Source organism: Trichosurus vulpecula, chromosome 3 (assembly GCF_011100635.1).
Source record: "Trichosurus vulpecula isolate mTriVul1 chromosome 3, mTriVul1.pri, whole genome shotgun sequence".
Taxonomy (NCBI): Eukaryota; Metazoa; Chordata; class Mammalia; order Diprotodontia; family Phalangeridae; genus Trichosurus; species Trichosurus vulpecula.
In genome coordinates, this window is record NC_050575.1 from 97796192 (window position 1) to 97808672 (window position 12481).

The following is a 12481-nucleotide window of genomic DNA, read 5'->3' on the forward strand; positions in this document are numbered from 1 at the left end:
ATAATGAAGTATCAAAATATAAGTATACTGTGTTTAAGAAAGCAAGGAAGTATATAAAACATTATTAGAAAAATCTGATCTAAAATGTTCACTGCTATGAATATCTCAATCCCCAACAAGAAAATGAGGGTTATTATAACACAAGTCTACGAAAGGTGAAAATTCCCTTTTTATTGATGGTTATATATTTTTATACTAGAATTGTGAAGCACATGTCACATGGACTTCTATCAAAGGTTTGCCAATGCTCTGTTCTAGAAGAATACAAATGAGTCTTTTTACCCAATTAAAAAACTTGTCCATGTTTAAAGATAACATATTTTTACTTCAAGTGAAAAGGTTACATGATTCTCTAATGGAATAGATGCTTCCAAGTCCAAATTCTCACCTTGAAATCAAATGTGTAATTTGTATAAGGCATTAGGCCATTCTCATAGGCACTCTTTAACTTGAAACCATGTGTAATCCTTCCATTTGTCGTTCCATTTTCCCATTACAGCTGAAGTTAGTAAGACTTTCATTGTATCTCAGTTCTTTGAAATCCTTATGATTTGTTTCTACTCCACCAGTACTCAAGTATTCTACAACACCTATAATAAATAAAAAAAAAATTACCAACTAAATTAAAATTTAATTAGTTAAAATTGCCAGGCTTACCCAGTTGCCTTACAATAGCTATATAGTGTAAGTAAATGCTCTAAAAATACTATTTATAAAAGCACCTTAAAATTCATGTTTACCTAACATCACATTTTTACAACTTCCAGATACTTTACTAGCAAAACTGGGGGATATTATACAGTGATATTTCCAAAGCATAATCCTCAATCCTAATTAGCAATAACAATTCCCTGAAAGCTTTACAAGACCAGTTGTAGAGGTAAAACCATTTGATATAAAACTCACTTTTCTAATTGCCCTTAGAGTTTACTAAGCAAATTACTTGATATTATATTTATTCTACCAAATCAAAGAAATTCTTGCATTGTACTTGTGTCTGTAGAGGAAGAGGGTGTAAATTAGGAGAGAAATGTAAACAAATAAAATATCTTCCAGTTTGGTACCACAAGCTTTACAATCTAATAGGGTCAAAGGATGACAGATTTAGAAGTACAAAGAACCTTAGAGGTCATCATTTCACTCCTTTCATTTTACAAAACAAGAGGTCCAGGAAATAAAATGACTTGTTTAAGGTCACAAAGGTAAGCAGCAAAGCCAGAATTTGAACCCAGCTGCTCTGATTCAAAACTCAACATTCTTTCCACTTTATCACATAACAGTTGCATTACATACCAAACAGTATTTCAAATGCAGTCTGACTCATTTACCCAACTTGGCTGAAGTTAATTTCTTGAATCTTGTAAATACAAAATAAGACCAGTTTAGCTTACCCTATGCCAATAAAAGTTATCATATCTAAGATCCTATAAAAGGATGGTTGTAATCTCAAAGAGGTATTGTTAACAATCTTCTCAGAATTTGGGTTACACCAAACAATTGGAGAATACACATAGGCATTAAGGGAAAAAAACAAATGCCCATTTTCATTAACAAGATAAAACTTTAATAGTATGTATTACAAATGAAAGAAAGATATGAACAGAATTATAAATGATTAATTCTTTTAACTATCATGTAATCACATACTAGGTACAGAGTACAGTGCTACGAAAGATACAAAATAATAAGACACCCCTCATGGAACTAAAATGTAGCAGGGCAAATAAGATACATTGTTTCTGCCTTTTAAAAACTCAAGATGAACACATGTTAACATTAAATTCAAGTACTATCATGAATTAAGACAGAGCATATTAACCTGGGGTCTGTGAACTTGTTTCCTATTTTGATAACCCCCTGATTTAAAAGCACAAATTCAGACACCTAAATTCTAATTAGGTCATTTCTCTATTTAAATTATGTGTCATCCAAGAGGAATAAGGTTTAACATATTAGGATTTTCATTATATTTCATTTTTAAATGAAATCATTTATAGCATACATTTGAAGTTGGTCTTTTCAAGTGCTAAATTTAACCAACAATATTATCTTCAGTGACTAATGCATTTACATAAAAAAAATAGTATTCTACAAAATAAATATTGTTGCTTACCAGGTCTGGCAAAGAATTGAGATCCGCACATAGCACAAGTGGAATGGTTCCAAGTTCTCCCAGTACGTTGGACTTGAGACTTCGAGAGGCTTTGTCAATAATGTTCTTTACTTCAGAGAGGAACATCATAGTTTGTACCAATTTCACATCAGAATATTCAGGATCCCAATGCATATGTGCATTAGCAACAAGAATAAGTTGCTTTTCTGTTCCAAGATGTGGCTTTCCAGCTAAAATTAGAGGACAAGGGAAATCAAACATTTCATTTCACACAATCTTCTGACTGAAAGCAAATGATTTTAAATGGCTCAGTTCATTTAAAATGTCCTTATCTAAATAGTCTCAAGATCCTTTAAAAAAAAAACAACCTCAAGAGGGAGACTACTTCCAATCTACCTTTGCTGCCAAAAAAATTAGAAAAGTATTGAAGGTCAGTGTATGAATAGCTATTTCATTTCATATTTACGTCTCTATTTCTTTCAAATCAAAAATGCCTAGAAGCAAATAATAAAGGCTTTTTGCTTTTCACTCATTTTTTACAAGACTTTCTTAGGAAATTCCCCTGTATCTTAAGCTTTGTGGGTAGGAAAAATAATTTGACATACTGAAAAAGACTGATATTTCTACTTTTTTTGAGGTACTAATCAAGATAATTAAGATATGATCAGCTATTTTCAGATTTCTACTTTTTTCAAAGCTGTCAAGACAATACATCTGTATTTTAGATCCCAATTTCATCAGAAATTAGTCACTTACATGACATTTCAATCAATTCTTTTCGAAGTTCTAGTAGCACTGCAACTCCAATGTTATCTTTTGTCATAACTCTGTTCAGCATAGCTTCAGACCCTTCTGAATTTGCCATTGCTAGTTGATTGAATTCAACAGTGTTTCTGAACCAATGTGAATCTAAATATTAAAAAAAAAAAGTATAGTTGAGAAAATCCTTTCTCAGGGGAGGCAGCATGGTATAAAGGAAAGAGCCTGGGACCAAGAGACAGGAGGCCTCGCCTTAAGTCCCCACTTTACCACATGACTTTGGTAAAATACTCTTTCTCTCTGAGACTTTTTGTTTTCCCACGTGAAAAATGAGATGGTTGGTATGGCTAATCTTTCTAATTCCAAAATTCTGTAATTTGAAAACCAATATATTAGATACAAAAGATTTCTAATCTTATATATATTTATGTATATCTGATGGAGCTAAGATTACTCAAAGATAAATTCTCCACATTTAATGGCAACTTTAGAAAATTAATTTCAATCATTTCCAGTTTGGCACAAATCTACATTAGGACTTTAGGGCACTGCACACCTAATAAGGAGGTTCTCTTCTCTGACCTTAAATTTGACTTAACCACGATACACACAATCTCTTCTTATAGCTCCTATACCACACTTTCCTAAGGATCAGGTTCAAGATAGGCAATTTAAGAAGTTCTTCAGGAGCACACAGGAGGGCACATGGTGTTTCCATTTATATGAATTAAACCCCAACAATTAATGGAAAAATAGAAAAAAAACATATGTGTATATGTATATGTACACACACGCACGCGCGCAAATGAAATTTCCCTTCAAATCTATTTAGGAAAAAAATTATGACAGTAGCTTTATTTTCATTAATAATTGTTTCTTTAACTCATCACAAATGAGTTAATAATCCCTTAAAAAAGCCACCTGGAATAGAAAGTTAAATGTAGTATGTTTGCAAGGGAGAGAGCTTACTTATTTTCTGTCTTGAAGAATATTGCACAACCATCAACATGTTTTCTTTCCTGTTCTGACATTGTCCTAGCTCTAGATTTCGGACTAAAGAATCCATTATAGCCGCGCTCCTTTAGCTCTACCAGAAAAAACTGTAATACTGTTCAGTTTCAACCTCCTGAAAAATCATAAACAGCAAAGTATTTCAGTTCCCTAAAAACAAATTCATTATGACACAAACTATTACAAGCATACCCTACCTACTATAATTATTTGGTTATATTAAAACATAATGTTAGGTGAAAAGGGGCAGTCAGTATCAAAGGATCACTACCTGTTAATGGATGATGATATTACAGCTGACTTTAGTTATAATGTATTAACCTTTTATTGCAAAAAGGCATTGGTCAGGGCAATCTTATAAAGGGTATGCCTGTATACCTACATGTTATTTGAAAAGTGTTGCACTTGAGTTACAGAGACAGGAACTGCAAAGGCCCATTCCCTTTTTTCAGTACATTTTCTCACCTGCTTGTTTTTCATTTTACAAGTACAAACTGCCCAGATCAATTCTTTTGGTACCCAGGAACACAGAAAAAACCTAAGATGTAAAGATGCTGTTTTACCCAGGCAATTTCAAAGTAGTTAATTATAATGTCATTCTAGAGACTGGTGTGTAAGCACCACACATGTAAATTTTCCATAAAGTCAATGTGCCCTAATCAAGATGGTGCTAAAATAAAAAGAAAATCCCATATACACAGCTCCATTTTCCCAGGTACTTCAGACTAAAATATGTTGCAGCAGTGAGGACAATGTTGGCCACACTCAGCTATTATCAAAAGCTGAAATTAATTCACCAGGGCAGTACAGGGTCGCTGTGGGAAGTTGATAGTCGTTTGCCCACTAGGTCTCGAACCTAGGGGATTAATGCTAAAGCTGGATTACAGGAAACTTATAAATATAGGAACGCAAATAACGTATACTTCATTTGTTCCTTACTCTGGCAATTCTGAAAGATGAGATTTTGTACATTTAAACAAAAGCTTTTCTCTATAAATTACCTGAAGACTTATGATGTCAGCATTGCAGCTCAAGATCTCCTGCATAATGGCTTTTTTTCTGTACTCCCAAGTAAGTGCCCATGATGGACAATACCCATATAACTGCCGAGTTGCATACTTATCACAAAGAACGTTGTAGCACATGACAGAAAACAAAGCTGTAGGAAAAAAAATCATTTAACTTATTTATATACATTTCAGAAAAAAAGATTTTTACATTCTTTAATGCTAAACTTTGATTTAAGGTGCCTTAATTTAGAGGATAACATAATACTGATAAAAACAAAACAGTTCAGACTTGGTTTTTAGACATTCAATGCATTAGCCTCTAAAATGCAAGGTTTCCAAGGTTCTCCAATTCTTCCCCCTTCTTCTCTCCCCACCCAAACAACACTCATGGAGAAACATGTAAAATTGATAGAAAGTTATATTGAAAGCCAAGTCTTGTTCACTTCTGCAGAACTACACAGTTAACTTTTGTGAAAGCATAAGTAAAATCCTGTTACAACTAATTATGAAGTATTATACAAATTATTTTCATCAAATTTAGAATTTCAAAGGGCATCAAAGTCAACTGGCAAACCTCTTAGTCAAGCAAGAATTTTGTTGTCCTGAAAGTCTACTGAATCAAATGCTGCTTGATGCACGTGGGGCATTACCTAGGTCTTGAAGATTTTGATTTAATGTCTATCAAATAATGTTAGCAATAAGAGGACCTCAGATACCATGTAAAATCACAGATGAGAAAAGTGAGGCTCAGTCCAAAGTATAAGTGAACTAGGGCTAGAACTAAAATCTATCAAATTCCAAGCCAGTCCTCTTTCCATTACATCATGCAAATATCTTTTTGCTGGAACTAAATCTGACTGTACTTTACAGGGCACAGAAGCTGGGCATGCCTATGGAGAAGTTTAGTTTTCAAACTGTGATTATTAGGATTTTACAAATTAAGTCCATTGTAGACAGATTTCTTACAAAGACTACTTTAAAAATGACCACAATTATTGGTATGCCCTGACTTTAATTATATTTAATAAAAACTAGTAGGAAAAAAAAAGCAAACAAAAACAATGCTACCAACCAGTTGGCCTTGTTCTGTCTGGTTCTTGTAACATAATCCAAGATCTTGGAGGTGGTTGTTCTGTTGCCACTAGTGGAATATTAACACAAAATGAAATGACAATATTCTATTTGTCTTCCCAAAAAAGTAATCTAAACTAATTACCACTTACTTGTTTTTCCAGTACCTGCCAAATTATCAAGCAATAGTTCAGTAGCCTTCTTGTCCCATCTGGTTCCTGATAGAGGTTCAATATATCTTGTGTAAGTGGATTTCCTTGAAGTATTTTAAAAAAGCAAAATAAGACCCAATTTATAAGTATTCAATTTAGAAATATCAAAACTCTGAATATTAATTAATTTGAAATTTCATAAACTAGATTAGCCTAAATTATTTTAAATGAAATTGTGCTTTAGTCAGGAAAAAAATCTTGACAGACAATAGCAAAAGCCAAGAAATAAACTTTTTTTTTCTCTTTGGATTTTAATCAGATTAAATGAAAAGGTAAAAGTAATTAATGTATAAGTATGAAACCTGTTTGCTTCTCAGGCTACAGTACTCTCTCAGCTCATGGGTAAATTAGTTAACAAAGACAAATAGATTAATTTCGGCCTATATAGTAAAGAATGAAGAGTACTGAACTTAAGAGCCAAAGGATGTGGTTTGAAGCAGTGGTTCTCACTTAATTGGTTTATTGGCAAGTCAGAACTTTGCTGGCCCTCATTTTCTTCATCTAGAGATAATAATACTTAAATACCTGGCTGTGGTAGAGAACATGCTTTGTAAAAACCAAACCACTATATAAAAGTGAACTTTATTATTACTGTGACTATCAGTACTTGGAAGACCAAGTTACCATGTTTATCAACTTCAAAGACAATAAAAAAGTGGAAGGTGCAGCTCTTGTACTAGCCAATGGAATAAGGATCTAAAAAGATTTCTGACAAACTGGAAAGATAGGCCCAATTTAACATGATGAAATTTAACATGGTAAATGTAATTTTCAGTAATTATTTCTTGAATTTAGTATATATAAAGTTGTATAGCTTTTTTTTTAACTTAAGCACAAAAGCACAGGACAGCAGCACGGTAAAAAACAGCATTGCATTCACATCTCAAACAATATGCCATAATAAATTCCCATATAGTAAGGATCTAAATACAAAAAACTTAAAATATGAACAAGAAGAAATATATTGCAATTGCATTTTTTCTTGAGTATTTTTGTTTTTATATTATTTTCATTTTCAAATATATCCTTTTCCCTCCCATTACTAGCTATCCCTTATAAGAAAAAATATAAATGAGAAAAAAAATTTCATCAGCAAAATCAACCTGTCTATGGTGTCCGATAACATATTCAATAATCCACATCACATCATCCACCCCTTCTTATCCGTCAAGGAGGGGTGGGGGTAGGTGAAGGTAGAGGAAGGATTATTTTCTCATCTTTGGAACCAAGTTTGGTCATTATAATTACATAGTATCCAGTTTGGGGCTTTTATTTTTTTGATTCCTGTTCTTCCACGTACATTGCTATAGTCACTGAGCACACTGTTTTCCTGTTTCTACTTATTTCACTCTTCATTAGTTCCTAAAAGTCTAGAATGAAGCTCATGTCGAGTAGAGATCATTTCATTCTTTTTTTTTGGAGGGGTGAAGGCAGGGTATTTGGGTTAAGTGACTTTTCAAGGTCACACAGCTAAGTCAAGTGTCTGAGGCCGCATTTGAACTCAGGTCCTCCTAACTCCGAGACTGATGCTCTACTCACTGCACCACCTAGCTACCCCCATTTCATTCTTTATACTTGTATCCCCAGGGCCTGGCACAGTGCCTGAAACATAATACATACTGTTTATCAATTGATGTTTCTGAGGACAGTATTTCATTACATTCTTGTACCACAATTTGCATAGCTATTTAGCAACCAATGGGCACGTACTGTTTCCAGTTCTTTGCTACCACAAAAGGGTTGGTATAAATATTTTGGCATATATTGGACCCTTCTGTTTCTGATCTTCATAGGTATATATGCTTGGCTGTGAGACATGTGGGTCAGAGTATATGGGCATTTTAATCATATTTTTAATATAATTCAAAACTGACTTCCAAAAAAGTTGGACCAATTCATAGGTGTACCAGAGTAGTGTTTGTGTTTCTGCAGCCCTTCAAATGTTTATTACTTCCATCTTTCGTAATCTTCGCCAGACTGCAGGTGTAAAGTGACACTATTTTTGTGATTATTAGTGATTTGGATCAATCTTTCATATAGTTGTTAATAGATGGCAATTCTTTTGAGGACTTTCTGTTCACATCTTTTGACCACTTAATTATTGGAGGCCACTTAAATTATTTTTGTTAATTGCCCACATATTTTGGGTAACAGACACTTATTCAATATGTTTAATGCAAATATCACCCCAGTCAACACCACCTTGCCTTGTTATCCTAGCTGCACTAATTTTCTTTGTGCAAAAGTACAACTGAAATTATCCTATTATCTTCTGAAACAGGATACTTTAGTTACTATCTTGCTAAAGTTATTATATACACTGAAAAAAACTCTACTGGTATAAGGAACTCAGAATGAGGAAACTCTTGCGACCAATGCAGAATTCTATTTCTGTGTGCCAGAGGCAGCACCTGAACTTCAGGCCTCCATAGCTCCCAAGCTGGTTTTCTATCCACTAACCCATGCTTCTATAGATCAATGGACAGATAATGTGAAAAAGCCCTAGAAGTTTTATTATAACCTTAAAATGAACCAACAGTGTAACCTGACTGCTAAAAAAAATTATGGCAATCTTAGGCTAATTAAAAGAAGTATACAGAACAATAAAAGAGAAAATGCAGCCACATATTATACGGTGCGAAAACATTGGAATATTTTTTTCAAATCTGAGTACTAAATTTTAAAAGTTTATTGACAGAGTTAAGTATGTCCAGAAAAAGGCAACTAGGATGACTTGTCTGGAAATCACCAAACATGAGGAAATGTTAACACATAAAAAGAAACTGGACATGGTTAGCCTGGACAAGAGAAGACTCATGAAGGACCTGAAAGTCATCTTTAAATATCTAAAGGGCAGTTGTGTGGAAGAGGAAAAGAGTTATTCTACACAGTTACAGAAGAAAGAAAATAGTACTGATGGGTGGACATTATAGGTAGTAATAATTGGGTTCAATGTAAAGATCTTTTTCATAATTAAGATTTGTTTAAAAAATGAATTGCTTTATTCCTTGTCCCTCTAAGTATTCAAACAAAAGGCTGGATCTTTTTCAGGGATGCTGTAGAAGGGACTTCTGCATGAGGTATGAAGTTCTAAGTAACAACTCGTGTTACTTCAACTCTCAAGATTCTATTAACCATTCTTAATTTCTGAAGGCTTTCCTTGTGAGAAAAGTAGCTACAAGTCATGTGACAAAACGATCAAAGTGTGGAGTCAAAACCAGAAAGAAGTTTTATAAACAAACAAACAAACAAAAAGATTAAAGGAGAGAAAGATGGGAGGCAGATTGGAACAATGATCAAGTGAGAAAAGATATCAAATAGAACTGACCAGTGGGGAGAAAAACTTTGTAGAGATAAACGGAATTGAGATAGAAATGCTTAATCAGGACTGAAGGTGCTCTTCAAATAAAATTTTTTTGGCTTTTTTTTAGGTGGCGAAAAACTTGAGCATTTTTTTCCTTTTACTTAAATGAATTTTTTTCCTATTTTTCTAAACTTCCTACTTAATTACAAAAATGTCGACTACTTCTCAACTTTAGTCCACCCAGACAACAAAGCAAAATGCAAAAACAAAAAAAGCATACCTTTTAGACCTAAAGTCTGCAACTGAAACAGTTTTCCCAGCTCAAAAGGTAGAACTCGTAACAGGTTGTTATTTAAATGGAGTTCCCTATTGGAAAAAAAAAGTTTCGGGCAGTGAGAAGTCAACGTTAGGCTTCACTAAAGGTTTTTAAATTTATTCCTTGGGAAATAAACTCTGGGGAAATAAATGATTTTTAAAATATATTCTAGTCTGAATCTAGTCTAGTATACAGGGTGCAAAATAGACTAAGTGATGATAAGGCAGTTTAGCATTTATAATTAGAAAATGGAAGGTTAGAAAAGGTTACATGACCTTGCAGAAACATTCAAAAGAATTTTAGATTACTCTTCTGTGATAAATTATTCTTTCAATTTATTCAATGTTCATTAAGATTTACAAATACAGCAGACTTCTGCACACTGTTAAAATCATTCACAATTGGACCTTGGGTGCTACCAAGTATAATAACCAGTAGAAATATCAGTTAGTAATAAAGGCAAACACCTGCAACACAATTCTTTGATATGTACTCATGAAGACTGTTCCTGTAATCCCTAGCGCTTTCATTTATATTTTAAATCACCTATTCACCACTCAGTAAAACTAAAGGACTCTACTAAAAAGAGGGCAGGAAAAAGAGGATTTGGAATAATGTCAGTATTTTATCTCCTGGGTAAATGTATTTGATTCAGCTTCCTTTTCTGGCCAAAAACTACTACCACACTGAACTCTTAAGAATTTCATTTGCATATTTTTCTTAAAACTTATTTTCTTATTACATAAGGCTGGAGCGTACTCCATTTCAACTTGAGTGGAACCAACAAAGCTTTGCTCTTTTGCTTTAAATGGACCATGACAGGAAACAAGTAAAATGGAATCACAGAAGTGACAAAAGCTATTTATCTGCACATACTACATGCGAAGCAGTGTTCTAGGCATTAACAGAGATATAAAAATAAAGACATGATCCCTACTCTCATGAAGTTTATAATCTAGCAGAGAGAATACAAGTACACAAATATGCAATACTATAAAATATTATACAGTAACTTAGAAAATAAGCAAAGTGCCAAGAAGAAAGTCATTTCCAGCCTGGGAAAGGGGATGGGGATGGCAGTGGGTGGGGGGGGAGGAGGCTGGGGAGAACAGTAAAAGTTTCAGCTAAGCTGGACCTAGGTTTGCAAAAGCATAGCAGAGATAAGTGGCAAAGGAAGGAGAAATGGGAATTCTAAGCATAGGAAATGGTTGTAACAGGCTCATAAATGGTAATAAGTCTGTCTGTGTGTAAGAGCTAAGTAGAAATGGTAGACCAAGGGAGACAATATACAAAATTTGCTTTACAAGGTAATATAGCTGGGACATACTCTGTACACAGAAGTTATCCCCAAATCTAGCTAGGAATTAAGCATAGTATAGCTGAAATCTTTAACCCTAACTATTCAGCCAAATTTTTATAATACATTTGGTTCAAATATTACACAGAACATTAACAGTCTGTTCTACAATATAAAGGGTCTGCAACACAATTTAAGGTAAAGAACTACTAACGAATGCATTTTAATTGTTTTCAAGATTACTCATGATGTAACAGTGTCTGAGGGTGCCTGGTTTTACATTAAGTCAAGTATATTTACCTGAGTGACACCATGTTTCCGAGTTCTGCTGGTAAACTACGGATTTTATTAGAGGACATGTCCAGATAAACCAAATTCTGAAGCTTGGCAATGTCTGAAGGAATGCGGGATAAAGAATTGTCACTGAGATGCAAAGCTGTCAAGTGGGTCAGTGACCATAAAGATGAGCTTAAGCTTCTTACTTTTCCTAAAGAAAAAAAGTAATCTAAAGATTTCATATCATTTTCCCCTCAACACTCAGTTCCAAAATGAAGCAAAAATTAGGGTTTAACAAACCACTTTAAAATAGTCATACAATGTACACACAAATAAATTCTAATTTGCTTAAAAACTTTTTTTGCTTAAAGTTATGAATTGTCATGGGCACACTAAAATTTTTAAAGGATTGTCCTAAAACAGGAAATAATTTATCATTTAACTTGAGATTTGTCAATATTTTAGGTAGAAAGAAATTAATCATTTGTATCTATAATAAAGGGGCAGCCAGGTGGCACAATGTTTACAGCATCTGGTCTAGAGTTAAGACTAAGGCACTCCCTAGCTGTGTGACCCTGGGCAAGTTGCTTAATTCTGTTTGAGTCAGTTTCCTCGTCTATCAAATGAGCTGGAGAAGGAAATGGCACAACATTCCAGCATCTTTGCCAGGAAAACCCCAGATGGGGTCATAAAAAGGTGAACACAACTAAACAACAACAAATCTATATAAACTCCATCATACTTAGACATGAGTTTTAGCTTAGATTCCTGTCAAGAAATAACTTGAGATTAGTAAGCTACGCTGTGCATATTCCTACTCATCATAATAGTGATGCTTCTAACTTGATTAATAGATCCAGTGTGCCAACAGCGCTTAAGTGGCAACAACATTCACAACACATTAAGCCCTAAGCCTATATTAGAGACAAATAACACTGCCAAAAACGAGTAGCTTTTAGAGAATGGTTGTCTTTCACTGGTAAACTGAGGGTAAGTCATCAAGTTAAAGTACTAGTAAGCCAGAATATGGAATCAAAGAAATGATTATGCTTCTAGAGAGTATTAAGCCTGATCCCTGACCCAAGATGAATACAATATACTCTGGTTTCCAC

At 33.8% G+C, this 12481-nt stretch overlaps 1 pseudogene; it reads right to left on the reverse strand.

Annotated features, from left to right (window-relative positions):
• Nucleotides 1-3837: 3837 nt before the first annotated feature.
• The window catches only part of LOC118842144, a 36610-nt pseudogene continuing 27966 nt past the window's right edge, over nt 3838-12481 (reverse strand).